The following is a 26,404-nucleotide window of genomic DNA, read 5'->3' on the forward strand; positions in this document are numbered from 1 at the left end:
TAACCCCTTCGCGACCTTTGCCGGTTCAGGACCGTCATGACATGAAGGTCACTAAATGACCTTTGACGGTCCTGAACCGTCAAAAAGTAAAATAAGCTTAGAAAGTGATCAACGATCACTTTCTTCGCTTAAACGGCATTACTGTAATGCCTCGATGTCGAGGCATTCAGTAACGCCGAGATCGGCATCGGGGGCCCCTCCCCGAGGCGTCAACAGCCGCCATACATTGTATGGTGGCGGACGCCCGTTTTAAAAGCGTTTAGGAGGCGATCAACGATCGCCTCCTAAACTTAAATGGTGTCGCTGGAATGCCTCGATCAGGAGGCATCCAGCGACACCAAACACTTACCTCTGGGTGGGCTGTGACCGCTCCGGAGAGCGGTCACAGCCGCAGCTGCCGGTGTTCTTCGCCATCAACAAGATGGCGGCCGCCCTGTAAAAGAAACAAACAAGTTTTTAAAGTTTGCTAGATGGTCTAGAGAACTCTGGCTCCACTTGCAGGTTGAATACAGGTACTGCATTCAACCATGCAAGTCAATGGAGCCCAGCTTTCTAATCACAATGTGATTAGTAAAATATAAAAAAAAAAAAAAAATATGGAAAAAAAAAATATGGAAAAAATTAAAAGTGCTAACATTTAAAAATAATTATGCAGTGATGTCACTAGATGAACCATCCAGCAAAATGTGTAAAAAAAATATAAAAAAAATAAAAAAGTATTAAAAAAATAAAATAAAAAAATAAAGTGCTAAAATTTCTCAAAAATCTCAACAAAGAGTTAAAATAAAAGCACTTCAAATACCCAAGGGGTGTCTAATATAAAAAAAAATGGCTGATGGGGTAAATTGGGGTGGCTGAGCTCAAAGATAGGGCATAGGTACAGACTTTCCAAAATGGACAAAAAAAGCGCACTTCCCAAATGTGGCATTTTAAATCTCAAACAACACGACAAATCCATGCATGTCGGGTATCACTGCACTCAGGAGATGTTCCTGAACACACATTGGGGTGTTGTTTGACAGTGGCATATACCAGGACCTGTATATCTATAACTAAAGTACAATTTGTGTGAAAAAAAATAAAAAAAAATTACTATTAAAGTTTGACAAAGTGTAGTTGTATAATTGGTGCATGGAAAGGGTTAAAATAACAGCATTTGGAATACCCTGGGGTGTCTAGTTTTCAAAAATATATGGTTTGAATGGGTTAAATTGAGATGGAGGCAGAATGACCAGATTTGTTAAAAAAGATTTGGAAATCATAAAACGCTGCTTGTACTTATTGCCCTATAACTTACAAAAAACAGCAAAAAAACATAAAAACATTGGGTATTTCTAAACTCAGGACAAGTAGTAGAATCTATTTAGCTAGTTTTTTTACTTGCTTTTTTAGGTGAGTAAAAGATTTTTCAAATAAAAGTCATAAAATGTGTTTTTTTTCAATTTTTCACCATGTTTTTTTTATTTTGTTTTATAGTAAATAAGATGATATGATCAAACTAATGGTATCTGAAGAAAGCCCATCTTGTCCTGAAAAAAACAATATATAACTTATGTGGGTACACTAAATGGGTGAGGAGAAAATTACAGCTGAACACAAGCACCACAAAAGTATTAAAACAGCCTCGGTCCCACAGGGTACAAAACGAAAAATGAGCCCGGTCCTTAAGGGGTTAAAGGATCTGCTGCTAACATCTTGGTGCCGGATACCACAGCACAGCTTCAGAGGTCTAGTGGAGTCCATTCCTCGACGGGTCAGGGCTGTTATGGCGGCAAAAGGGGGACCTACACAATATTAGGCAGGCGGTGATAATGTTATGGCCGATCAGGGTATGACCTTTGTCTTTGGTTTATTTTATAGTCAAACGTCTCTCATTTCCAAACAAATATACTAACAGAGAAATAATATTTTGCTCTGTAAGTGCTGATAACATTTGCAATGTACTTTTCAAAAGGGTTTCTCCAAAGAAAAAGGGTAGCTAGAACAGAATCAGGAGGGATAAGTCAGACTCTCTGCTAGAGGCCTTGGGTTAGAAAAGATGAAAGACAATATAAACATGATAGAGATAAAAGCAGATACAGAATAAATATAGGAAACATTAGTAACAAGGCTAGAGAAGATAGTCGGAAGAAACGGATGACAATATGGAGACCAAAAAAGGAGAATAAAAGAGTAAGTCAAGGGCGAAGATTAAATGGTGCAAGAACTAAAGTGTTATCATGCAGGTCAGGGCTGACATATCTCATTATTCCAAAGATTAAAGCCACATCTCGCGTCCGGGATCTCTCTGTTCCCTTTCCGAGGAGAATCATTCTGGAAAACAAAGTCAGAGCGAACTTGGGAATTTGACATAAAAAAATTTAGCGACCCGGGCAAGTCATGGTGTTTGTTTATTCTTAAGGCATCGGACGCTGTGATATTAGTGAGGGTGGCGTTCAATCGCACAGCGAGAATTTACTTTGTATTCCACTTGATCTGAATATACAGGGTCTGAAAGGGCTAGAACTCTAAGTCTGATTTGTGATGCTGAGAATTTCCTAACCTCTTCCCGACAAAGCGCGTACATGTACAGGCTGATTTGAAATCGCTGTAATCCATGCTTCCCCACGGAAGCCTCACAAGTGGGGTTAGCCATTGATATTGGGAGGAAAGCCTTCTCCCTCCTTGAAAAAAATGCAAAAAGATTACTACCACAAACCTTGACTACGACTGGTAGTAGGATTAGTCCCTGGAAAGAGATAAAATACCTGTATTTGAAATACCCTGGAGGGTGTCTAGTTTTCAAACATATATGGCTTGATGGGGGTAAATTGACTTGGCCGGCTTCAAAGATGTCCCAATTAGAACATGGGGCAGAGGTCTGACCTCAAAATTCCAAGTTGAAAAGCAAAATTATCCCAAATGCATCCTATTACCCCCCAAACAACCCGACAAACCCATGCATTGGGATATCACTGTACTCAGGAGATGTTGCTGAACACATATGGAGGTGTTGATTGACAGTGATGTATACCAGGAGCTGTAAATTCATATCTGAAGTAAAATGTGTGTGAAACAAAAACACAAAACCAAATATCATAAAGTTTGACAAAGGCTGGGGGTTGAATCGGGGCCTGGAAAGAGTTAAAATACTAGCATTTGAAATACCCTGCGGTGTCTAGTTTTCAGTCATAGTTTTATGCAGGTAAATTGAAATATGTCCCAAATAGCACATGGGGGCAGTATGGCCATATTTAAAAAAAATAGTTTGGAAATAGCAGAACGCTACTTGTACTTATTGCCCTATAATGTGCAAAAAAAACCAAAACATTAAAACGTTGGGTATTACTATCTCAGGACAAATTTAATATCTAAAGAAAGCACTGCTTGCCTTGTTGTCCCAGACAACACAAAACCACTTGAGGCAAAAGGTACTAGAACTAATCCAATGGAAAAGGCAAACGCGTAATCAATACCAAAGATTGGTACCAACAGCGAAGGTTCACAAGCGTAGGACATAGCAGAGACCAAGGCAGAAGGGTTAAGTCATTGAGCACTGACTGGAGGGTGTGATGGGGTTATAATTACCGCTCACTTGTAGTACATGCGAGAGCCCCGTCAGAAGCTGGCTGACCAATAGTAAAAGGTCCGCCTGTCCAAAGTAAGAATTCAGCTAAGCAAATACCATTCAGAAAACACTGATCCGCGGCATAAATATTGGAGTTTTCGTCACACTATACGGCCATATATTAGCCCACCACTACGTCACAGTACCCCAAAGTTTGGCGAGTCCTAATTTTTAATGGCTATATTGCTTACCGAGGAGCTGAATCAGTAGGACTGCAACGCATTTTAACCCAGACTCTCAGGCTTATCTTCCCACTACTTCAAAGTACCCCCACCCAGGAATCTGAATGTGTATGCCTTTTATGTTGTATATTTTCCCCTGTGCAACGCCCTATGTAGCTAATTGGACTCTGTTAGCAGTCTGGACTCCTGGGGCATGATCGCATGGTACGGAGGCGAAAGCAGTGACCGTGATCGCAGGGAGACACATTTACAAGCAACGGAGATCTGGTGGTGGAGGGAGCAGGAGACTGAAGTGCCAGCCGTACATGAAAACCATCCCAGCTTCACGGAGATAAACAAGTTGCTGTTCCCGTTCTTTCGTTGCCGCTATGTTAGGTCAGTTATGTTAGTCTGTAACTCGAATGACAAATTAGACCTCAGCGACCAGATCTTAGAAGCCACCTTTTTTTTTTTACGCAATACAAGTAATTCCTTTAATAGAAGAAGAAAAAGACCAAAAAAAGGACGTAATCACCAGAAATGTTATAATTAAAATCAACTCGGGTTTCATTTTTAATCTAAATAATTTGGGCTCAACACAGACAGACTTTTTATACAATTATACAAATATAATTCTGAAAAGTTTTCTTATTACAAGTTTACGTCTCTTTTTCTCTGTCGCTCCGGAGTCGTATCCCTCTATGATGTAGAGAATCTATAGAAAGCAGACGAAGCAATGATCACAAAAGTAACTCTCCTACACTAAGGGGGGCGTGATTTAAATAATATAAACGGGAGAAAAATGTCATTCTAATTCCACATTCCAAATTCTAATTCTTACAGCTATTGATACATATTTACAAATACATATTGATCGCGGTCATAAAAAAGGAAATGTTAAAATTCTGCTTTTCTGTTGAATGCGAGCGCCGCCTCATTGCGTTTTTAATTGTTCTTTTTCTTCATGGGACATGATCCGCTGCGGAGTCTCCACCAGATAACACCCCAAACGACTGCCCCCCGTGGACTCGGCAGGATAAAGATAAAAACGTCCGTTTGTATGACCTGGTTCCCGAAAACCAGGACTGGTGGAATCTGGGCTCATCATCGGATCGCGTGGGTACCTGTGAGACTGATCCTCTGAGCCTGGTTTATGAAGCCTGGGGGGGCATCGTGAAGCCCCCTCGTAAGTTCAGCCAGGGCACTCACGTTTTTATGGTTGTGCGGGGGCCACTTTCACCGCACATGACGTTTATAAGAACAGCAAAAATGAACTTGGACCCTTGAAACTTTGCACCTTTTATTTTCTTCCCTCACTTAAATATACCCGAGCCTATGGCTGATGGTGGAGGGATCTGTTCTCATAATACCGGCCATGGGCTGGGGGGGTCAGATGACATATTTTTCTTATATGGGTTGATTTGACATGGTTTATGGACTGAAAACAACCAAGTGGAACTTTTTGGTTGGGGGTTGGGGGAGGGGGCAAGTTTTTCTTTTGGCTGCCATCCCGCCAAGAAGATTTCAGGGGGTTCCCTCTACAGGGTGGGTTCTAGAAGATCTGACCCTCACTTGACTTCAGTCTTGGAGGTAAGGAAGAGGCTGCAGTCCTAGTAGAAGATTGGGCACCTGCTTTCTACTGTGGCCCCAGCACCTGGAGCGCTGTCACCTTTCTTCACATCGGGCGGTGGAAAGGGTTACGCCAGGCTTCAAGAAAGAAAAGTATCCGCGATTATAGAAATGCATCCGATGCACGAGAAATGGATTAACAAGAGTGCCGGGGATCTCTGAAATTATTAAATGATCACCCACGTTCACAAGGATGGGGGGGCTGACGGTTCTCGATCATCATCCAGACGCGACTCTTCTAATTTTTTTGGTTAGTGGATAAAATCAAAAGAAAATCTGCAACTGAAACGAAGAAAACCAAGTTCACAGCCGGAAGGAGCTCATCGTCCGGCAGAAAACGTTACACGTCTCATCCTCCAACGTCGTCAAACAATCGCAAAGACCTCGTCAAGGTTCTAGGACCACCAAGGGTCCACGTTTTACAGTCCAGCTATTTACAAAAAGCGTCTACAGCGCAGAAACCGTATTATTCACATGGAGGCTCGGCCGGCATCTCATCCGCGCGGTCAGCTCCGCCGATATTAGACAGGTCCGCGGATCTCGGAGTCACCCGTAATACAGAGTCCAATAGTGTCCGCCTGGGTATAAATCTCTACGGGGACCTGTCCGACTGTGCAAGGCTAGCCCTGTAACAAAGACTCGCAAGATTATAATCAAACAGCTTTTGGGTGGCATGTACACAACCATTCAAAAGTTTGGGGTCACTTAGAAATCTCTTAGACAACTTTTGTCCATTAAAATAACATGAAATGGATCAGAAATCCAGCGCAGACGGGGTTAATGTTGTAAATGACTATTGTAGCTGGAATCTCTTCATAGACGTACAGAGGCCCTTTATCACTCCCATCACTCCTGTGTCCCAATGGCCCTTTATCACTGCCATCACTCCTGTGTTCCAATGGCCCTTTATCACTCCCATCACTCCTGTGTTCCAATGGCACGTTGTGTTTGCTGATCCGAGATTAAGTTTAAAAGGATAATTGATGGTCAGAAAACCCTTTTGTAATTATGTTACAGCCAGAAATGTCCTTATTTTCCATCAAAACAGCGAATTGACCCCAAACTTTTGAGCGATCGTGTATAACCTCAGTAAAATCCATTAAAAACAATATAAAATACATAGTAATATATAATGTCTTGGATACATTTAGGGGAGAGCATTAGAGATGGTTTGTGACGGACAGGACTACCTGCCGCATATCCATCACAGGTTTCCACAAACACTGCCACGTCCGAGGGGGTTTATGTTTGAGCTTTTTCTGGGTACGGTATGGGGCGATAAGCCGCTCCAGAACAAGAGTAAAAGTAGAGGGTCAGAGACTTTGGCATAACGTTAAAGAAGATGCACTTTACCGAGAAGGTGGTAGATGAATGGAGTAGCCTCCCAGCAAAGGTGGTAGAGGCTAATACAGTGAGGGAATTTAAAGATGCATGGGATAGGCATATGGCTCCTGAAATTTGACTTGATTTACCTTGACTTTGTTTCCACGAGTTTCATACATTTCCTAGAAGCTGTAAAAGAAATATAATAATAAAAGATATTACATGTAACGTACGCTTGATTTTTAACAGGAAAAATATAAATCAAATATACATTTTTGTTTTTTATTTTCCATCGCTGTTGCAGCCCCCGGTTCTGCCCCATTCCTGTTCCGGTGACACGCTTACACCACAAGCTCACACGGGCTCAAGTGCAGAATCAAAATGTTTTTAGATAATATATATATATATTTTTCTTAATAAATCTGTATCAGATTACGAAATAATTAAGAAATAGCCGCTTCATAAAACAAATTAGCAAAGCTTACGCTGGTAGGACATCACAAAATATAATTTGCCCTCTGTAGTATATCAAGAAAATACATTTAATTTAATGCTTTTCACCGTAGGTTGAATCACAAAAAAAATGATCAGTGCCTGCTTTTATATCACATGACAATGAAGTGTTCCCAGCAAATAACCTTCCATAATTAAAGAATCATTTCTGTAACGTCGCATTTAGTTACAAAAAAAAATAATAGCAGGTGGAACGGGACCTTTAAATCTGTTCTCTCTTCTAATGACGCCGTGCAGCGTGCAGAGATGCGGCTGCTTGGAAGTATTAATCTGCGGACTGAACTCGTTAAACGCTTCGCATTAACGAACTTCAGTCCCAGCGGGATACGGTAGCTGGAGGCGAATTTTTGATTGAGTTTTGTGAGATACATCGTTCTTCTGATCAGTCGGATGACAGCGCTTTCAACGAGCAAAAGAAAGCTTCGGGTTAAACGTATCGGGCGGTCAAAAGAGACCGCCAATCAAGGCGATAAAAATACCATCGGAGGAGAATAATCTGTGTCCGTTAAAGAGCCCCCCCTTCTGACGATCCACCGGACCCCAAGGGAATCTATTTGGAGCGCTTGGGATAATAAAACCCCCGCTGAGAGAATTCATGGCACCCTGGTACAGAATTGGAAGGAGCACCTCATTATTATTTACCGTTTTATATAGCGCCATCATATTCCGTAGCCCTGTACACACGTAGTATGTAACATAATTTGACTTATAGGTAAGGAGAGCCCGGCTCAAAGGAGCTTACAATCTCATGTCTATTTTGACTGCTCATCATCATATGTACTTTTAATGTATATGATAGCTGCCACCTTTACATTAACTTTTTCTCTACCTTGCAAATTCTGCAGAACCCCCCCCCCCCAAGCATTGACCTCTTTCCCCGACATGGACCCTCCATGCATTAACCTCTTTCCCCGAGATGAACCCCCCCATGCATTAACCTCTTTCCCCGAGATGAACCCCCCCATGCATTAACCTCTTTCCCTAATATAATGATATTAGACCCGACCATACACATGTTCCTTTAAGTGGAGCATCCTCCCAGTAGAAGTGGTAGAGGGTAATACAGTGAGGGTATTAAACATGCATGGGATAGGGATACGGCTCCTGAATCTAAGATGAGACCAAAGACTGATTAAGGTTTGAGTTTTTACAGCAGGAGAAATGGGCTATAAAAGCAACAGCCCTGAAAATATCCTCATGTAATGTACATATATGTTTGAATATATATACCATGAATATCTTTCACCCATACAATTTAACTAAGGTATAACAATTTCTAGCGAAAAACGATCCGTGAGTATTTGGCCATAGCTCGTTTATACCGGCCGCCCGTTACTTACCGCGAGGGGGTCTTTGTTAAAGGCTGCTACGCTTTTCCGTATGTCGTTCTCGCTTCCTCGTATGGGGATGAGGGACAGATTCCCAAACGTGTTGTCCAGCTGCGACTGCCGTTTCCTTATTCTTGAGGTCTGCTCAGGCCACAGACTGCCGTACTGATTAAGATCAAGGAGAAAGGAGAGGAGTCTGTTAGTATCGGATATTTAGGATGGAAGTGCTTACTGTAACATCGATGTACCCCTGGGGGCATCGAGGTCGAGAGGACAGGTGGGAAGAGTCTAGTCCCAAAAATGGTCCGGAGCTCCTCCCACTGGCTGCCTTTACTTAAAGCAGGAAGTGTACTAAAGTACACTTCCTGACGCTGACAGGAACCAGGGAGAGGAGAAATGCCAATATCTGGGAAATACATGCACGGATTTACACGCAGTAAAACGCGTTGGGTGCATTTTGCATGAAACTGGGGCTGGAGCGGATCTTTAGAGACAATAGCATTGGTAATCAGAACTGTGATGGGGGCTTTGGTGACAACGCATGAGATGGAAATATTAGTGAGCATACCAAGGAACATATAATAAGTGAGGACATACAGGAACGGGGAACACATTGGGGGCTGGGTCAGAATATCTGGGAACAGAGTATTAGTGATTAAGAATATTTAGACCCGCACTTTGGTGCTTTGGGGAGGATCTATGATGCAGTTTATTCCGGGCAAAGCTATGTTTTATGTAGCTGTGATGTCAGAGAACGTACGTCACAGTTTTAGACATTTTGTATGATATCACTGGTGGAAATGATATTTTGAAAATGGAAATTGGTCCAAAAATTATATAATTTTTTTTATATACCTGTACAAAGGTTAATGCTGCAAACCACTCTCTCAGCTCCACCCCCGACTTGCAGCATGCGTACCTGAAACAACAAACGGAAGAAAAGAAATGAAAGCGAATCCCTCCGAGGGCCGAGCAGTCTGCCGTCAGGCTCTACGGAGCTGCAAGGTATTCCTGGACACGTATGGAAGATATCGAAGCCGCTAGACCGCTGAGGCCTCATCTCGTGGGGGCAACGGAGGAGAAAGTAACCAGACCGGCGTCAGACAGGAGGGAAGAGCCATGTGGCTGCCGAAGCTGTGTTTACCCGGGAAACATCGGGATAATTAACGTACATTATCCCAATCGCAGCGTATTGATCCGCATCATACAGACAGAAAAAAGAGAGACCCTATGATTATGTAGAAGGTTCCCGGGTCTCTCTTAGGGCGGGTTATGGACGGAAGCGGCAAAGATTTGTTACAGAAGGCTACCGAAGGTGCCGTCCTGGGTCAGACCTTGGGCAACGAGCCTCAGCTTCAGCAATAAAAATATGAAAAACTAATTGGCAGCTGATGGGTTAAACAGAACACTAAAAATAAAGCTACGTAACACAAGTATCTCTAGCGGGGCCGTATCTGTTCTGAACAATCCTTTCCTTGGCCCCTTGGGATCCCCATTAAGCCACCAAGCATCGAGATCCATCTAGACTCAAAGACTAACGGCCAACGCTGCAAGCGCTTTTACCGAAAGCCACTTAGCTTTTTCCCCCCACAGGTCATTTGTTTTTAACCCTCTGAGAACGAGCTTGTTTATCAATGCTTTGGGTAGCCTGCATACCTATCTAAAGAAGCACTATATAGTAATAGCCCCAGCAACGGTATTACCGGCAGACACAGGACTGTCCGGTGCAGAACATCATTTTTATCTTTACAGAACATATCCTCGATCCTTCGAAATATTACATGCCAAGAACCTCTTTCTTTGCCTGCTGACAGCCGCCGATTGAGGTTACAAAGTCTCCATTCTGTATTTTTCTTTAAGACATTTTTTTTTTTGTAATCCAGGCGCCCCGCAGAGTTTGAGAACCCCCCCCCCTAGTGTTGATTCCCCAAGGTAACCTGGTTTGGCTTTCCAGAGGTCATTTGTAAGAGGAACTCCAGGTTTACAAACACCAGATGCATCAGAAGGTCTAAGGACCTCCAGGCAGGACATCACGGTGGGGTTAAAAAGTCATACGTGATATATAAGTAATAAAGCATCAATAAAGCTCCAAGACCTTTATTAAAAAGGAGAAGCCATATCTCGAAAGCTGAAGGCTTACTCGCTGAAACAGAATGACGAGCTGTCCTCACCATTCCCTGGGGCAAGAACAATCAGCAAGGCCCCTTTCGCCTTTAGGAAGGGGCAAACAGGGTTCCAGCTCTCCCTCACGCCTGTGATCCCTGCGGGTCCAGCAGAGACCATGAGGGTGAGGAAAAGCAGCAGCCAACGGCCCTGCGGGGCCCAGGAATGGAACCCCACTTGCCCTGACTCTAACACTGACCGTATGAAAGAATAAGAAAGCCATGAAGCCTCCAGACTCAACTTATATCACTAAACAGCTCCAGTGTGTCTCGAGAGTAGGGGGGCGGGGCATACTAAGGCAAGATGGCTGCCTGCGTGCAGCCATTAAAGATCAATTATCTACTGACAAGAAGTAAAATTTTATTGTATTATTGATGTACAAATCACTGCAATTTAAATAAATACTTGATATTAATACAGCCAACTATCTAAAAACAAAAATGTATTTACAATAAAGCATAAAATATGAAATTGAGCAAAAAACTTTTAATTGCTTTTCAAAAGGTCAAAAGCAAGGTTTTCTTACCACTGTGACCTCTCTTGTTTTTCATTCTTGTAAATTACCGTAAATCCCAAGCTGAAACGGAAAAGAAATGGTATTTTGACTCCAAAACTAATGTAATTTTGTAAAAAGATTGTTCTTTATTGGGAGTTATTCAAATTACCCTTTTTTTAACCTGCAACATATTTCTTGCAGCATTTTCATAAAACAGAGCAGATTATTTTCAGTACGTTGAAAGCGGACATGGAACTCACGGAACTATTGACATGGGTCATCTAAAAAGAATTCTGCATCAAGGAACGCTACAAAAATGCCATCTTTTAGGCAATTAGGTGATAAATTAGCCCTTTCATTACATATCTGATTGCGCTCAGAATTATACATTTCCAAGAACGCACCAAATATTTAAATTCACATAGTAAAAAAAAAACAAATCCAGTGGAAAAAGTATCAACCCCATTGTACTGCGCTGTGGAATATGAGGGTGCTATATAAACAACAATAACACGGACAAGCTTGTAAGACGGCCAATACACACAGCTTAATAGCGGACAGGAGAAATCTTAGTACCGGCCCCCGCGTGCAATGGAGTAAAAACATAGAATTTGCCCCATTTGGCCCCATCTAGCTGCCCGTTTCTCCTTAATCAGTCGTTGGTCTCGTCTTAGATTCAGGAGCCGTATTCCTATCCCATGTATGTTTAAATCCCCCTTGCTGCATTACCCTCTACCACCTCTGCTGGGAGACTGTTCCACTTATCTACCACCCTTTCAGTAAACAGAAGAATAGAAGGAGAAACCCTAACACATATTTGGGCTACAATATCTCCATTCCGCGTTCTAAGATCAGAATTCAGCCGGCGATACAGATGACTCCGGCCCCTTCACACGGGGACACGCCACTCATGCGCTCCGTCCTTTCTTTAGGGCGCGCTCAGGGACCATTGCTGCGTCTGCCGGTTCCAAATAACATTTACTTTGTCTGGAGGAAGAGCGAATTCCGCTTACACGGGGACTTCCTGTCTTTTATAAAACAGGTTTTATGTTCCACGACATTTTCTGCCATCTGATCTCTGTAGCTGTAACCCCCCCTCCATGACTCCTACCGAAGCTAAGAGGGGCGAAGGCGGGCGTCCCGACGTCGAGATAGGGAAGGGGCTTGGCCGGCACCGAGTCAGGGGAAGGGGGGGGGGGAATAGAATGAGAGGAATCAGGCGGAGAGCACGTGGAGCGGGATCAGCGACTGGTGCAGGACTCAGGGTTTGCATTTGTCTGTATTAAGCCATTTTAAAATTGTTTTTTGGTTTTTTTTTTTACACCGTTTGAATGAATGTAAAATTCACCTAGAGGTACATTCTCATAGTCGCTCGAAGGGTTAAACGATACACAAACGTATACACTCAATATTTAGTCAATTATTCGGTTTCACTATAAATAAAAATATATATATATGTATTTTTAGAGATTAGGTAAAGATTAGAAAGATCTGTGAAGCACTTGGTTACCATGGAAGCAGAGAACAAAAGGAACGAACCAACTTTTCTCTCTTTTTTTTTTGTTATAATAAAATGTTCCGGTCCATTAAATACAATTATTTGTGTAATTTACTCCCCGGGGGGGGGGGGGGACCAATGCACTTGTCAGAAGTGAAAGGGTTAACCCGCCAATGCCCGGACACCCAGCTAACATGCTTCTGCCCTTTGGGATGTTGTCTTAGCAACGAGGAGCAGGCAAGTGTTTCCATGACAAAGTGCTGAGATCTGCCATGACTCCTCCCCCGCGTGCCCACCCCAGCTGGCACCGCACACCGATACGACAGCGGGGAATAAACACCATTCTTACACAGACCCCCATTAACCCATCGCATCCCAGAAACATTCAAAACTTTACCGGGGGGCACAAACATACGGAGAGGCCAGAAAGCGACCCAGAGACCCGGGGAAGCAGTGCTTCACCTGGAGACTCCGGGCAGAACCCAGAGAGTTGGCACGTATGATAACGACATTATAGGGCGCGTATGATAGCGACATTTTGGGCGAGTATGATAGCGACATTATAGGGCGCCTCTCGGGTTTCTTTTAAGGACTGCAGGTCCTCGGGCAATTTCTTCATCCTGTGCTTTAACCCCTTAAACACAATTCTGTAAATTGGCTGGGTTTTTGGCGGTGATTCGCCCCGAGCTGCCGGGGGTTAATACGGACATTCCTATGAGCTACTGGCTCCAAAAGCGTATTGTTTCGCACGCTTTATTCGGGGTTAATCTAGAAGGTGCGGGGCTGTCGACACAAAATAATCCACAATATATCAGAAACAAAGAGGAAAGAGTTCTGAAAGATCTATACTGCCCCCTACTGGGGATTGGGTTACATTTCCATTATCTGCTCCCAAACATAGAACGCAGACACCGGTAAGGGTGGGTTTCCATACCAGCCCCCTAGGCTGGTCTTAAGTATATGGGGGGGGGGGGGGGGGGATATATGACTCGTTCTAAACGCCATTGGCCCTTTGTCTCTTATCCCCTAAACATTCAACTTAAACGCAGTACCCGGCAGTTCTTACCTTTCATTTTGGGTACGGATCTTCTTTTTCACCCCCAGGTAAATGGTTAGGTTTTTCACTTCCCATTCCTTCTCCGCCTTGTGGCTCTGCGATAAGGAGAGGTGGTTACATTTCACTATTTTTATTATTATTTTTCTTTTAGAATCATTCCTGTATTTCGAGAGAAATCCCGTTGAGTTCTTTTGGTTCCGGTTTAATTCCACGCGCTAAAATCCTATCTGTCGCGCATGTATCAACCCGCACACCAGGCACGGAAACGCTCTGCGACAATTACAGACGACCTGTGCTGAAAAAGGGACCGTATCGTCTCTAAAGGGCATGGAAAATTGTCTAGATTTTTTTCTAGAATGGTTCAACAAATTTTTGAATGTTTAAAAATTTTAGATACATTTAATTTTTTTATTTTTTTGGGAGGGTATTTAGAATAAATAAACCTGCAAGGAATGAGAAATGCAAGTATAAATGTATTATCCAAAAATCTCCAAAACTGGCCGACCATTTTAAAAAACATTTTTTTTTTCTAATGGAAAGGCTTATTTTAGTGTTTAATCCATATTATTTTTCTTCAGAATACTAATCAGCCACAGTCCTCAACAAAAACAGTCATTAAGTAACTTAGAAATGCACTTTTTTTATGCCTTATTCCAATATTTCTGAAAACTTAGAAACATAAAACTTTGCTGCGATTTGGGCATCTAACCCCATTAGAAGATGAGAAAAGCATCATTGGGAAAATCTATTAATGCAATCAGAAAAAAACCCACTCCTGTGCTCCAATGGCCCTTTATCACTCCCATCACTCCTGTGCTCCAATGGCCCTTTATCACTCCCATCACTCCTGTGTTCCAATGGCCCTTCATCACTCCCATCACTCCCATCACTCCTGTGTTCTAGTGGCCCTTTATCACTCCCATCACTCCTGTGTTCCAGTGGCCCTTTATCACTCCCATCACTCCTGTGTTCCCGTGGCCCTTTATCACTCCCATCACTCCTGTGTTCCCGTGGCCCTTTATCACTCCCATCATTCCTGTGTTCCAATGGCCCTTTATCACTCCCATCACTCCTGTGCTCCAATGGCCCTTTATCACTCCCATCACTCCTATGTTCCAATGGCCCTTTGTCACTCCCATCACTCCTATGTTCCAATGGCCCTTTGTCACTCCCATCACTCCTGTGTTCCCGTGGCCCTTTATCACTCCCATCACTCCTGTGTTCCCGTGGCCCTTTATCACTCCCATCACTCCTGTGTTCCAATGGCCCTTTATCACTCCCATCACTCCTGTGCTCCAATGGCCCTTTATCACTCCCATCACTCCTATGTTCCAATGGCCCTTTATCACTCTCATCACTCCTGTGTTCCAATGGCCCTTTATCACTCCCATCACTCCTGTGTTCTAGTGGCCCTTTATCACTCCCATCACTCCTGTGTTCCAATGGCCCTTTATCACTCCTGTGTTCCAATGGCCCTTTATCACTCCCATCACTCCTGTGTTCCAATGGCCCTTTATCACTCCCATCATTCCTGTGTTCCAATGGCCCTTTATCACTCCCATCATTCCTGTGTTCCAATGGCCCTTTATCACTCCCATCACTCCTGTGTTCCCGTGGCCCTTTATCACTCCCATCATTCCTGTGTTCCAATGGCCCTTTATCACTCCCATCACTCCTGTGTTCCAATGGCCCTCAGGGCCGGCCCTATAATGGAGCAGACTGGGGCAATTGCCCCATGTGCCGCTTTTTTGTCATCCGATGTGGCTATTGAAAAGCTTGCCTGCGTGCCGATCGGTTCGGCTCTTCATTCCACCCCCTTGAAGATGCGCCGTGACGCTCAAGGGGGCGGCTCACGCTGAGCAGTTGCCCGTCACCGCGTGACAAGGAGAAGATCTCGAGGGAGAAGAGCACGTCGGTGGAAGAAGAAAAAGTAAGTATTTAAAAAAAAAAAAAAAAAAAATTGAGGTGAGAGACGGAGGGATGGAGTCACGGAGAGACAGATTCATGCCCCTGAAGCCGGCACTGAGACCCAACAGGGAGACTCGCCGCAGGACTGCTGAAAGGCAAGTACAAGGGCGGGGGGGGGTTTAAGGGTAGATAATAGGGAGGGACGGAGGGAGAGGAAGGGTAGATAAGGGGGGGGCATTTTGCCTTGGGCCGGTCCCGATGGCCCTTTATCACTCCCATCACAGAAATGTCTTTGTTTTCCATGAAAACCGCTCAGTGACCCCAAACTTTGGAGGCTGTGTAAGGGACATGGGTCAAATAAGAGGCAGATCCAAAGGGAGCAGAGATTGTTTCCAGTGGGTTAGAGGACCTGATGGTTCCCATCACACGGTCATGTTATCAGCCGGAGTCTATTCACTAAAAGGGAGAGACGACAGGAGAGTTGTAGTTTCAGCTCTGTGGCTTCACTATACGTTATGAAGGGCCAACCCAAGTGAGCTTCTGCTCCAGGAAGAGCTTGGCTGGCCCTGGATAATGTATAGTTAGATCAGCAAGGTTACTCCATAGTTTCCTCTTAAGTATACATTATACAGGGCCGGATCGCCCATCTTTGCTGAAGAAACCTGAACACGTAGGATCTTCATAACGAATTACAAAGTGAGGGACTCTCCATTTAGTGAATAAACCCCCAGATAAGTGCAGAATCACTTCAATAGGTGAAAAGAGTGAGAGGGGAGTCCGCCACCAGCACCCAGCGAGAACGAAGAGTGCCCCCTCCAAGCCTCTCACCTCACTCGCACTGTCCGAGGACACGTTCTGCAGCTTCGGACTCTGCTTAATAAAGGTTAACGGTTACAAGAAGACAAGAAAAGGCCAGCACGGACACCTAACCTGCTGCGGGGGGCACATACGGGGGTCTGCCGCTTAAAATGACACCTTAATCAATTTATTTGGAGGGGCCCTGCCAAACCCTGCATTCTACACTCCAATACGCTAATGCGGGTCTCTAATGCATATATTCCTGTTTCTATCTGTATACAACGTATATCTGCAGCATTATTTCACCCCAGTAAGTTATCTCCCAGCTATTGCTAAGATGCTGAATGCTATGGATTGGTTCAGGCTCCTTTGGGGGGGGGGGGTTATCATAAAGTTAATAGATGTGCTGCTTGTCACCTCTGGACGTACCCTGACGTCTTTGTACATGCGCAAGGTGGTGTTGTTGAGCATGAAGTAGCGCTCGTGAAACGTCGTCCCGAATCCCAGGTAGCTTTTGTCCTCCCGGAACTTCATGGTGCCGTGTTTGGAGTCCCCCACCCGGCTCTCTGCAAAAAACAAAACATGAAAAGGAGCTGTTAGACCCCAAATCTCCCAACACAGCAACTCTGGGCTAAAATGATGCATTTCAGTGAATTTGGCCCAGAACGTAAGGTTAAGGTAAAAGAACCAGGACTTGCTGTGCTTGTTAGAATACAACTCCTATAACGCTTGGCCAGTTTCTTAGTTGCCATTTGTTATCCAACAGCAGCTAAAGGCGACAAACCCAGACCCAGCTTCTCCACGATGTTTATCGCGCCCCGCACCTCGCAATACCTTTCTACGGAGAACGTGCCTGCTCCGTGATGATGTCATTAAAGCTAAACGCGTCGGTGCAACGGGCTGCCAATCACACCGTACAACTAATTCAGCTTTCAGGGTCACTCTCCTATTTGACATGTAGAGAACGGCAGACCAAGGGTTAATCTCTGTATTCATCCCCTGATTTCGGTCTGATTTGGGTGATGGGGTACACTGGGAAGGTCAGCTCAATCCATAAGGATCTAGTCTGGGGGGGGCAACGCAAAGTTCTCTCTTCTCATGCTCATGACGGGGCTGCGCATGCGGCGGGTGATGACATCATAGTACAGATGAAGGGGAAGAGAGATCATGGGGCAAACGAAGCGGGGGTTCGCCACATAATCACCACGCGCAGGATGACAGCATTATGGAATTCAGGACTGACCTTCCCAAGCCCTATAGCTACCCCATATTCGGGGGACAGTCCCGTGGTATGGATGACACCGCTGTGGCATTAATACTGTGAGTTGGCCTTTCCCAGGACACCAGCGGCAGCACGCAGCCCGGTGGGCGTTATTAACCCCCTACTCACTGATGTAGTGTAGCATGGCTTCCATGTGCAAATTCTTCTTCACCACCATATGACTTCTGCTGGTCGTCTGCGAATGAAAGATGTGCAGGACGTTCTCGGAGAAATGCAGCGGCCGCTCTGCGGGGAGGAAAAAAGGGAAAAGGCTTCAACCATAGGTTGCGATAGAGGTTTCAGATATAGTTTGATCTACACATTGTACAGAACATGTCATGTATGGATCAAATATGAGGCCTTTTAGACGCAGCTCCTCTAATGCGCCTGGACAATAGCTGGGAACTCTCCGGTTTTTGGCCGGGGGAAACTCCGGGTCGCCGCCGGGGGAAACTCCGGGTTCCGCGACTCCCTGCCCACTTCATCTACAACAATGGCTTCTTCCCCACCACATAACGCGATCAATATTCGGTTCATGGACAATCGCAAATATTTAACCCCTTCGTGACAAAGGCTGATTTTACTTTTTGTACCCTTAAAGACAATGGCCGTTTTAACATTTCTGCGCTGCTCGTGTTTAGTTGTAATTTTCTTCTTTCCCGTTTACTGAACCCACACACATTAGATATTGTTTTTTTCAGGACAAGAAGGGCTTTCTTTAGATGACATTGTTTTGATTGTATCATATTATTTACTATTAAAAAAAGTATAAAATATGGTGAAAAATTTAGAAAAAAATGACTGTTTCTAACTTTTAGTTGAAAAATCTTTTACTCATCTATAAAAGGTAATGAAAAAATCTAAATAGATTCTACTATTTGTCCTGAGTTTAGAAATACCCATTGTTTTTATGTTTTTTTGCTTTTTTCTGCACGTTATGGAGCAATAAGTACAGGTAGCGTTTTGCTATTTCAAAGCCATTTTTTCCAAATCTGGTAATTCTTCCCTCCATGTGCCATTTCGGGTATCTTTGAAGCCGGCCAATGCAATTTACCCCATCAAATCATATATTTTTGAAAACTAGACAGCCCAGGGTATTCCAAGTGCTAGTATTTTAACCCTTTCCAAGCACTAATTCTACCATCAGCCTTTGTCAAACTTTATGGTAGTCATTTTTTTTGCATTTGTTTTTTCAGACACATTTTACTTTAGGCATGAATAAACAGGTTCTGGTATATGTCACTATCATAAAACACCCCAATATGTGTTTAGCAACATCTCCTGAGTACAGCGATACCTCACATGAATGATTTTGCCTGGCTGTTTGGGGGCAAAAGGGCCACATTTGGGGCATGCGCATTTTCAATGTTGAACTTTGGCATTTGGGGATCCACTGCCCATGTCCTATTTGGTACATCTTTGAGCCGGGCCATTTCAGTGTGCCCAATAAAGCCATATATTTTTGAAAACTAGACACCCCAGGGTATTTTAAATGCTGGTATTTTAACTCTTTGCATGCACACATTTTACCACCAGCATTTTTTCAACGTTTGCAGTAGTATTTTTTTGTGTGTATTTTTCCCACACACACCTACTTTATGTATGAATTTACAGCTCCTGGTATATGCCGCTGTCACACGACACCCCAATATGTGTTCAGCAACATCTCCTGAGTACAGTGATACCCCACATGCATGGGTTTGTCATTTTTGGGGGGAACTAAAAGGCCACATTTGGTACGTGTGCATTTTTCTAATTGGAAATTAGATGTGTGGCCATCCTTCCCCCGTGTTATTTGGGACATTGTTGAACCCGGCCAATTCAATTTACCCCATCAAATCATACATTTTTTAAAAGTAGACACCCCATGGGCATTTAATATGCCAGTATTTTAACTCTTTCCATGCAAGAATTGTTTTAAGCTAATATGCTAATTTTAGGACTTGCTCACAAAAATATATTTTTTATATATATATATTTTTTTTTGCCTTTTTTTAAAATTTTGATCGAGGCATTCCAGCGACACCATTTAAGTTTAGGAGGCGATCGTTGATCGCCTCCTAAACGCTTTTAAAACGGGCGTCCGCCGCCATACCAAGTATGGCGGATGTTGACACCCCGGGGAGGGGCCAGAGATGGCCCCTTTGTGCCGATAATGGCGTTGCTGAATGCCTCGAGGTCGAGGTGCAGAAAGTGAAAATAGATCGCTTTCTGCACCCGTTTAATGACGTGCCGGTCCTGGCACGTCATTTGTCGTTATCGACTTGAATTTCCGTGACGTGCCCGGACCGGCAATTGTCATCAAGGGGTTAATCAGGGTGATTTTTGTGAAGAATAACGCACATCGCTTTATATCACGGACGTATGTTATCTGAGATTCCCGTGTCCGCGCTCCCCGCTATCGACTCCTACGTTACCCCGACGCTTACCGAGCTCCTCACTTTCATCCACCTCGAAGCAGCTCCAGTACTCGTTGTCCTTCGAGCGGATGTTGCGTCTCTCCAGCAGCGTCTCGGTCAGCTCCTGCGCGGTCATAGTGACCGGAATCTGAGCGCCAAAAATACAAATAAATATTACTCGAGAATTCGGCCCCCGGTCACCCTCAGGAGCCGACCGTCTCACGCGCCTTCGCTGCAAAGAGAACTCCTTTACTACTAACAGATTATAAACACGTTTCACAAATATTCTCCTCTTCTAGTTATTGCCTCGTAATATAATGTTTTCGGACAGCTTCATATCAGCCATTTGTAGGAGTTCTCGCTCTGTTATCTGAACTCCAAACTACTAAACCCCCCCGACTCCTTATCATACTGCCTGTGGGGAACAATAGAATGGCTCAGTCTCAATCACACAGCAGGACCATCTGAGTAATGAAAGTCTATGGAGGAATGGACTTCATTAGCATCGCCATAAAGCATCAGCTCAGTGTGGTCTTTGGGGCGGGAAAGTCACCCAAAATATCACATGACTGACAGCAACGGCGGCCTCCAGGTCTGCAGATAAAGTGAGTTTATTGGAACAAAATGAGATAAAACCTGATTTTTGTCAAATCCGGCAGACATTACGGTCTTCTCTAGCGCAAGGTCTGACCCTTGGAGCGGAGGGCACTGTCGCTAAGCTGTGTTCGCTTCACTGATTCGCAGAATCCCTCCGTGCAAGGGGGGCATCACAAACATTTAAAGGGACCCCTCAGCCATTACATGCATTACACGGCATTAGATAGCTGGAGCGTCCCTTTATATTATCTAAAACTTTCTACGTAAAACCAGTGTGTTACGTCAGGACACGACTATGGATCCCCCTTACATGTACGATCTGTTCCGTCTCCGGCTTCTTCTCTCCCAGATACACCGTGCAGATGAAATCGCATCCCTGCTGGGGAAAATATGGAATTTGCAAAAAAAGCGATTAACGTTAAACACATTTTCATGGAATCCGTATAAAAAAAATAAATAAAAAAAAAAAATTTGCCACAGACAGGGCTTCTTCTAAATTCTGGGTTGTTTTCACGCAATTAAACCATCCGAGGAAAGAATATAATGACGGAGCGGCTCAGGATCATTGGGTTAACAGGCCGGAGAGCGCAATTAATGTGTGTGCAAACAGGCGACAGCTCTTGGATGTCTCAGCTTTGCTTCCAGCATTAATTGATTAATTAAGTTCAGTAATCGATTAACCCCTTGGCTGCTAAGCCATTTCCCACCCTGGTGCTAAGCTGGTTTTCGGCATTTTGGTGCATCTCTCGTTTAGAAGCACATTTCTTGGGAATAAATTATACAAACCATATATTGTTTTTTTCAGCACACCCAGCAGATTCCAAATATACCATTTTTGTATGTGTATGTCTCATTAGGTTTGCAAAATATAGCCAAAAATGGGAAAAAAAGTGTAATTTTTCACTTCCGTCTCAATAAAAACTAGTTCGTAATGTTATTTTTCTAAACTCTAATATCAAAAGCTGTGCTGCTAAATATTTGTAGTAGGTAGCCGGTCTAAAATAAACAGAAATTGAGAACAGTAGATTGTGGTTTTTCTAATATTTTATTGCTAAAAATTCAATTTATTAGACTATCACAAAAGACATCTTTAAATTTAATGCATGGCTGCCGTCAACTAAACAGCTCTAGCTGCCCGGGATGTTAAAATATGCCAACAAAACTATATATTTTTAGAAACTACACCCCCAGCCGCAGCAAATGAGGTCTTATTTATATTTGTATCACAAATCTGACGTCCACAACAAATAAGTGACTATCACACTTCTAAAAATAAAAAAAATAAAAAATTAAAAGCGCCAAGTTCATTTATGTCTTGCGCACTCCAGTCTTGTGCTACGAATGCATGCAGCCCCTCATTTGATGCGCCAAGGGGTGTAGTTTTTGCAAATGTATACTTTTTGTGCCATAATTTAACTTCCTACATGAGCAGTAATGCCACGTCAGGGTTTCAACCCTAATTACTGATCATTCACACGCCTTTCATATCTTCATTCACACGCCTTTCATATCTCCATTCACTCACAGACGCACACACACCATACTTTCCATACATTCACTCACAGAAGCACACACACCATACTTTCCCCTTACAATCCCAAAGAAATGATGGTAAAGGGAGAAAAAAAAAAGTCACTTTTACAGCAAAAATAAGTTTTTGTAGTAAAAATGCAAGGCGCTCCAGCGATGAGATGGTTACTCACGTACCGCACGGGCTAAATGGCTGACTTTAATATTTGCGGTTCATCAGGATTTCAAAAATTGTCTCCCTCTACCATTGGCTAAATTTAACCCCATGATCAAAGGGATCATGGGGTTAAAATTTAGTATCGGCCATTTTTAAAAAGGGAATGTGACTTTTCATAGCTATATGATCGCTGTGGTAACATTGGCTACCACAGTGATCATTTAGCTAGAATACTTTTTTTTAAGTTAAACTACTTTATGTTTAGATAATTTTATTTGGGGGTCTCTAGGCAATTTTGATCTTTATTTATCTGCCTTTAGAGACCCCCAAATCATTTTTTTTACTTTTTTTGTACATTTTTATTTTTTTTACTTAATATTCTTTTTTCACAAGCATTATATGATTACCTTTCCAACGGTATATGTTGGGGGTCTGTAGCTGCTGAGATACAGGCATCTAAGCAGCATGCCCCCATACCGCTTTAACTGACAATTGTCAGTTGTTAATAAAGTTGCGCGGTGACGTCATCGCGTCATTGCGCGTGCCGTCACCGGCCGGATCGGGTGGCCCCGGTGATGCCCTTCAGTGTGAGGGGCAGATCGCCGGGGTAGGGGGTGATGGGGTCCACAGACCTCCATAAAGGTAGGAGAGTGCTAGTGACGGCATGGTGCCGTCGTTAGCACCTGACTGGGACTGCTAGCGACGGCACCATGCCGTCGTTAGCAGTCAAGGGGTTAAAATGATTATCGGCTCTCGGACGCGCGAGCTGGACAGCCACGGCCCGGCTCCCGTCTTACCCTGCGCTTCTGGTTCGGGTTCTCGTTGCGTAATCTCATTATGGTTGAAATTATGTCCAGCTCCTTCTCCAGCTCCTGTTTATCCACCTACAGACGGGGAAGACGCATTAAAGACTCAGCGCTCGCCATGGAGATAAATACAATTACACGCAAACATTCTGCTCTGCAGTGATGAAGGGCCATTGGAACACAGGAGTGATGGGAGTGATAAAGGGCCATTGGAACACAGGAGTGATGGGAGTGATAAAGGGCCATTGGAACACAGGAGTGATGGGAGTGATAAAGGGCCATTGGAGCACAAGAGTGATGGGAGTGATAAAGGGCCATTGGAACACAGGAGTGATGGGAGTGATAAAGAGCCATTGGAACACAGGAGTGATGGGAGTGATAAAGGGCCATTGGAACACAGGAGTGATGGGAGTGATAAAGGGCCATTGTAACACAGGAGTGATAAAGGGCCATTGTAACACAGGAGTGATGGGAGTGATAAAGGGCCATTAGAACACAGGAGTGACGGGAGTGATAAAGGGCCACTGGAACACAGGAGTGATAAAGGGCCATTAGAACACATGAGTGATGGGAGTGATAAAGGAGTGATGGGAGTGATAAAGGAGTGATGGGAGTGATAAAGGAGTGATGGGAGTGATAAAGGGCCTCTGTACACCTATGAAGAGATTCCATTAAAAATCAGCCGTTTTCAGCTACAATAGTCATTTACAACATTAACCCCGTCGGCGCGGCGGCGTAGCTCCTGGTCACTTACATTAAATATCGGCAAATAGAAAGTGATGAGGTCCTCCACCACCCGACCCGGCTTGTAATTCTGTCCGACGGTCTGGAATAGCGTGGGGCCGAACACGATTGCCAGATTGTGAACGTTCATCTGGTTGATGTCTGAGAAGTGCTGGATGCTGAGCGGATACAGTAATCGGGGACATTGCGCTGTTAGAAAGGGGATCTAATGGAGCTTCAAACCCAGCCGTAAAAACAGATCGATAGTAAATACAGATGGGAAGTAAATGCAGACAATGCAGTAGAGCAGCAGGTAAAGCGAGCAGAATGCTTGGTTGTATAGGGAGAGGTATAAAGCAGTAGAGAGAGGGAAGTGCTCATGCCGTTGTACAGAGGACCGCTGTGACCTCACTTGGAGTATTGTGTGCAGTACTGGAGACCGTATCTCCAGAAGGATATAGAAATGTTGGAGTTCAGAGAAGGGCTACTAAATGCTTCATGGATTACAGGATAAACCTTACCAGGACAGGTTAAAGGATCTTAACATATATAGTCTGGAAGAAAGACGTGACAGGGGGGATATGATAGAAACATTTAAATACTTAAAGGGAATCAACAAGGTAAAGGAAGAGAGTTTATTTAAAAGAAGATGATGGACGGCATTTTAACTTCCCCGGCTCAATCACCACGCTGAGCTGATGCTTTATGGCTATGCTAATGAAGTCTATTCCTCCATAGACTTTCATTAGTCAGAGAGTCTGGCAGTGTGATTAAGACTGAGACATTCTATAGCTCCTCACAGGCAGTAAGATAGTAGATCGGGGATCAGATAACTGAGCGAGAACTCATACAAATGGCTGATATGCAGCGGTCTCGTTCTGTTCTGGTGGGAGTTTCCGGCTCTCTAGGATGTAGGATTAGGGGGGATCCGCAGCCATTTCTTACCAGTGTAAGTGATCAATTAGCGCTTTTAACGTGACTCTATTAACAGGCGGAAGGTTCTCCAGAAGCTTCTGGTACTGGCTGATTCTCATCGACGCGTCCTCAATGCCTGCAGAAAATCAATACAATCACCAAATATCCACATTTTCCCTTATTATCAATCTGCTCTATAAGCACTCGATATAATCATATTATTTTGCACATTGTACTATATCACGGCCAGTGATGACTACGTTATATATGAAACTAACACATCCATACAACTTCAAAGACCCTCACTCAAAAAAACTTGAAAAACTAGTGCTTTTTCCCCCATCTAATTTTACTCGGTTACGACGTTAACTCTTACTTTCCAGGCCTAGCGCGAGGCTCTGCTCACCCACCTGTCACGTTCAGCCATTCGATGCAATGTTCAGCAAATATCCCCTCGCCGATGTCCCTAAAGAACCTCTTAAGAGTGTCGGAAACGTTGTCCACGGGGTGCTCGTCTTCTTTGAGGACCACGCTGCGAGCGTCTTTCTTCAACGCTTCCAGCAGGGACGTGGTCTTAGAGTTCTGGCCGCTCTTCCGGTAGATTCCTTCCGAACCAACCCCTGCAAAGAAAGCCATAAACATGTTCCAGTGTGTGCAAGGCGGAGGCATTAAGTAGACATGGCACGGTAAGAATGGGTGCCCCTTTAAAAAAAAAAAGCCGCTCTAAGCAGTCTCTTCCTACCACATCCTCGGGTATCGGTCCTTAAGGACCCCAAGGTACGGTAAAGGAGCCCGCCAACTTCTCCATCACTCCCTGGCGTGTGGTGGTGAAGCCTCGCCATGAAACCGCCATATTTAAACCTTTGCATGTGGCCCATAACTTCTAAACGATGTAATATGCGAAGATGTGAAGATGAGCCGTCCCTTCGAACCGCGCAGGATTTCCTACCGAATTGTGAAATGTGGCGGATGCATTTTTGTACGATGAAAGGGACGTCGGAATCCGTCAGCTGCTGCTCTGATAACGTATCTCCGGAGGTGCTGCTGGCCGTCTGAATGGCATTCACCCAAGCCGAAAAATCCAGCTTCCTCTCCCCCAAGATGTACGTTATTCTGAGAAATCAGAGGAAGAGCTTACAAAGCCTGCGCAGAAACCATACATCTCCTGCCGCCCTCGGCCCCCAATTTATCTACCGCGATAACTCGACCGAAGGAGCCCAGGTTCCCCCCGAATCCGCTCCCTAGGAGCTTATTAACTAAACCGGGAGCTGAAACGTGTCGGCTCCGAGTCACTCGCCGCTCCCGGGGTAACAGGTGAGGAACGAACACTGCGTTTAATCCCAATCGGGGAGAGCGGCGTCTTCTTACCTCCCTTTCTGCACCAGGACGAGGATCTCTTTATCTTTATTGGCTGCGGATAAAACAAACGTTATTTTACAAACTAAACAAACCAAAACCTGCTGGTTTTCTAGAAAAAATATTCATCCAAATCGAATTAACCGCTAATGGCGCCGACCATAATCAGTCAGGAGAAA

General features: G+C 44.1%; 1 pseudogene; it reads right to left on the reverse strand.

The window, feature by feature from the left end:
* Positions 1 to 6,557: 6,557 nt before the first annotated feature.
* The window catches only part of LOC149281240 (arf-GAP with Rho-GAP domain, ANK repeat and PH domain-containing protein 1-like), a 54,938-nt pseudogene continuing 35,091 nt past the window's right edge, over positions 6,558 to 26,404 (reverse strand).

Source organism: Sceloporus occidentalis, unplaced genomic scaffold (assembly GCF_023333645.1).
Source record: "Sceloporus occidentalis isolate IW3139 unplaced genomic scaffold, rSceOcc1.0.p SCAF_137, whole genome shotgun sequence".
Lineage (NCBI taxonomy): Eukaryota > Metazoa > Chordata > Lepidosauria > Squamata > Phrynosomatidae > Sceloporus > Sceloporus occidentalis.